Source organism: Dermacentor andersoni, chromosome 1, assembly GCF_023375885.2.
Source record: "Dermacentor andersoni chromosome 1, qqDerAnde1_hic_scaffold, whole genome shotgun sequence".
In the NCBI taxonomy this organism is placed as follows: domain Eukaryota; kingdom Metazoa; phylum Arthropoda; class Arachnida; order Ixodida; family Ixodidae; genus Dermacentor; species Dermacentor andersoni.
The window spans coordinates 238,281,211-238,285,798 of record NC_092814.1 but is presented as its reverse complement, the minus strand read 5'-3'; the positions used below and the strand labels follow the sequence as shown (position 1 = coordinate 238,285,798).

Genomic DNA, 4,588 nt, shown 5'->3' with positions numbered 1-4,588 from the left:
TCGTCCTCTGCCTTGCTTGCGTTTCCTTTCTTGAAAACGCTGCGCACGCTACTTTCCTGTCGGCACTGCTATGTCATGCTGATAACGCGCATGCCGTTCGTTACTAGGAAGTACCGGGCTCGCAGCGTTAAAGAAAGGAAATGCGGACAAGACAGATGACGTTTATTGTTGTGTGGCAAGATAAGACTCAAAGGGAGTAAACTTTTCTTAGAGTGTATAGTCAACCGTGCCGGAGACGGTGCAGCTTGTAAGAGTTGTGGTCGGGCATGAAATAGATGGTAGCTGGCCCATGCCGTCGTCCAACTCATCCACGCTGAGGACGTTGTTGGAGAGACTCGTTCTCATCGAGAACTAGGAATATGGGATTTATTTACAGTATCTACATGAGAACGCTACAGTTCATCAGTCTAACATGACTGAAAGAGAATGCACTTTCAGCAGCCGCGCAACAGCTGCTTATAAACACTCTGCCCTCCCTAGATGAGGGAAAACGGCCGTTCTACCTTCGACCAATTCGGAGCGTCCAAAGTCATCGTAGCCTACCCGCCGTTGAGGGGGAGGGTTTACACACTGACTTCCGCACAGGTTTCACTGACCACGCCAAGAAGAGAAGGTTTTCGCAGACACTGGTCTTGCCCTGAGCAGGCGACTCTTGATCCCCGAGTTGACTCCGCAGATAGTGGCCGCCGCGTCTGTCCATTGACTAACGACTTCTCAGGCCCGTGAGACGGCACCGCAAAACATCTTGTTCCAGGAGTTCCCCCGCTCCAAACAAACCGTGACGGTGACGGCGAATCCACTAACAATACTTGGTCCGCCGACTGCGTTTAGACATCCCGGCACCGTTCGGCTGGGAACGCGGCGCATTGTCGTCCTTACAAAGCGAGTCGCCGCAGCGGGCCGGGCTGGTTTCGACGGTCGCTTCCCCGAAGATCGCCAGACCCCGCAGGTCGAACGTAACAAGATGCACCCTCAGGACGCGACCGCCTTACAAGATACAACGACCTTGTGAAGTCATTTTACCTCGAAAGAAGAACCTTCCCCACCCGTCACCGCAAGTTAGAGTACAGGCAACCACCCTTCGCCTGTTACAGACCAATACATACCCCTCCCTCTCACGCTATCACATCATATACCCCGACATCTACCCAAGCCACATGTGCAAGATCTGTAAAACTCAATCAGCAACACTCCCCCACATATGCTGTGGGAGTACAAACATCAATACCCAGACCTTAATCCCGCGACCATCTCGTCGAGATGGCACGCCGCCCTGCACAGCCCCCATCTCGACGACCAACTCTGGGCTACCTAGTAGACCTACGAAGAGGCAAGACCTCGACGTCCCATCGTGGGAGGCCTAGGCCCAGCCGACTCTGGTTCTAATTGAAGTTCACTCTCTCTCTCTCTCTCACACACTTACTGAGGTAGCAGAGAATCAAATTCGTCCCTATTGCAGAAAACCAGGTAATCAACGTAACGAAATACCTTAATAACACAATCGCCCAAGGCAGCTGTCAGTCATGCTCAGGTAAATATCATTTAGAATAGGGCCAACCTTTGAACCACTACAAATTCATGATTTCTGCAGAAATACGCCAACTCTCCACCCAACCAGCGTGGAAAGCGTGGAAAGCCCCTGTGGAAACACCGCATATCAATTTATATAAAAGCCGACTTTTGCACTTGTTATTTAATGCACTCATTTAAGGAGTTTAACAACCCGTCATGCGGCAAAGGAGTAATACAAGTCTTCGATACCCATACTTTAAAGCTGTACATATCACCAGGAGTTTTTTTTCGCTATCAAAAACTGGCCTAACGCCCGAGAATTACTCCAGCTAACGACTAGCGGAGCTATGAAGTGTTCGCATATGGTGTCCGTGTCTGCCTGCCTCACCCCTTTTCTTTGCATTAAAACCCTCACCAACAAGCTCAGCTTTCTGTCGTTCTAAGTTTTGCCACTTCCTTCGACTTTCTCCCTGCTGCTGTCGCGCACACCGCGTCGGATGTGGTTCAGAGCGTGCATATAGTTGAGACACAAAAGCTACGAGGAACTCGTTTTCGCCCCGCCGCGTCGAAAGTCCGACAAAGAATGACGCAGCCCTAGGTTGCTACATTTCTTTCTCTATGGTTGCTACATAGAGAAAGAAATTTCAACAAGAGCGGACACTCCAATAGAGCCTGAAGCCACGCGCCAGCGCCGCTTTCTGGTCGGCGCAAACGTGTATATGGAGGAGCCCAGCGGCCGAATTGACTGTAGCACACCAAGCGGATGGTATTAACTCTTTCCGGTTTCGGTTTTGGCGCGCGCGTTTTGAAAACCAGTTGGTACACGCCGCGCCGGCTCCGCTGCTCGGGGCGGCATACATTTTTTTTCCGCTTCTACTGAACCCCGCGTGGCCTTGGCGTGGAATCGTTTTATTATTTAGTAGAAATGATTGCGAACGACCGTTACAAGACTGCGCCGAATCTATCAGGTGCAATTTCATAAAGAAAACGAAAGACGTCTTCTGAAACGATGGAATGTTTATTTTGCTCTATATAAATGCTCGTTCCGGGCTTCTTCTGCATTCATCCAAGGTTGTGGCACCAGGTAAGCAGCAGTCGTTGCCGTACGAAGCTCCACCGGATGCCACCAGCTGAAAGAAAGTAAATTATAAGCATATATCTTTTTTCGTATATTGACCTAACAGGAGTATTGCGTGTAGAGGCGAAACGTGCGTAAGTGGTGAATGAGCGGCACTACGGATAAATTCACTTTTACGTACATTTCGCAGCAATGACTCTTCTCAAACAATGCCATAAAATGTGAAGAGGACATACGATTTTCAAGCATCCCTCCCTTCCCGGGCATTATTTCCTGCACTTTAAGAGATCAAATACACGGGTGACTGCGCGTTTCCAAAACAACTTGGCCTCAGTCGACGCGATGGTACGCCAAGTACTACACAGGTGGCTACAACACAGGCTCAGCCAGACCATGTTACACGCTCGCAGAATGCCTTCTAGTCGTACTCAAGACAGATTCGTGGGTGCAAAGCCTGTTTTCAGTCGCTTAGAATACATAAATGTCAAGCTCTTGAGCTCCTCCGTGTTATCTTTTACGCGTCCTGCCGGCGCATGCAACACTCCCGTGTTATCACTCTCGGCAATCGCTCGTCGCGTTTTCGAGAAGCGTAAGTACCGAAATAAGGTATATGTTGTTGCAGGGCTATAAAATGCGTCACAAACTTGTCCCACAAATTCAGTACACGCAAAACTAACTCACTATGGCCGGCTCGCTTTTTTGCTGACAGCTTCACAACCCCAGGCGCGGCGAGCAAGCCTCAAGATATCCCAAAAAGTTACCAAATAAATTACAATACTTTTTCGGGTCAGAGAATGCGTCACGAACTTCTACCAGTAAGATTCAGTACACGCGAAACTAACTGCGGCACACAGCCGAGCTGCTTTTCGCCAACTGCGCCACTACGCCGAGCGCGGCCACTGTGCTTGAAAAGTACCCCAAAAAGTAGTTAAATTAGTTACAATAATGTCTTAGGTCAGAGAAAGCGCCAAAACTTGTCCCGGTGAGATTCAGTACACGCGAAACTGCGTCACACGGCCAAGGTGCTTTTAGTCAGAAAGCCAGGTGCGGTGAGCGTGCCCGAAAACTACCGATATAAGTTTTAATTATGCTTGGGCGTATAGAAAGCGTTGCAAACATCTCCCAATACGAATAATTAACTTAAATTAACTAGGCTTGGACGGCGGAGCTGTTTTTCGATAACTGCGTCATTATACAGGTTCAGTTTTGTGCAGTAAGCCTAAATGTGCTTGAAGTGCGTCGCAGACTGTCAAACAAAATTCCTCACCTTGTTGTAGTCCAGTAGTGCAGCTGTACCGCGCCGAAACGCAGACGGAACACAAAAGAACGCCGGGAGCCCAAAAAACGGGCTACATCCAAAAAAAGACGGTCGCCGAACACGCGAGCATCACATGCGCAGCCGGCCTCGCTCACTCCTGCGGCCTGTCTGGCGCATGACGTATGCACGCGCGTCCGGCGTGCCCTATGGCGTGCCGCTAGCTTGTTCCTAGGCAACGCAACAAAAATAAGTCGCAAAGTAGTTCATTTACACGCAAAACTTTTTCACTTTTAGTGGGAAAGAATAGGAAAAAAAGTAAAACGTTGTCTGTAAGTTTATTTCACATTATTTTTTTCTGATGCTCGCGTCAACTAACGGATGGAGTTGAAATTAGGCGCGACGTGTTTCATAATGTCAGTTTTTGAAGATTGTCTCTTCTTATTGAATTTCTTACGTTAAGGTTGCTACCTGGCCCTCGCCAAGGCCTTCCAGGCCTTCCATATGATGCAAGAAATTGACTGAAATAATTGAATTTCTCAAGCTAAAATACGTAGAAAAATCGTAAACTACGACTTGCACACAACCTACAGACATGATAGCTCTCGTATTGTAGTTTCACGATACGAGAAAACATAATTCTGTTACGCGAAAAATTAAAAAAAAGCCCTTTTATACACACACAAACCCGCCGCAACGTTCACAGACCGGCCGCGGCGTCCGCCGTCTTGCGCGCGCCGGCG

At 48.8% G+C, this 4,588-nt stretch overlaps 1 long non-coding RNA gene across 1 annotated transcript; it reads right to left on the bottom strand.

Annotated features, from left to right (window-relative positions):
- Positions 1-2,511: 2,511 nt before the first annotated feature.
- Positions 2,512-4,041, bottom strand: LOC126547774 (uncharacterized). The gene is made up of 2 exons (XR_007602776.2): positions 3,858-4,041; positions 2,512-2,642 (listed from the first exon to the last, which is right to left on the bottom strand). It is a non-coding gene; the product is annotated as an uncharacterized lncRNA (long non-coding RNA).
- Positions 4,042-4,588: the final 547 nt, after the last annotated feature.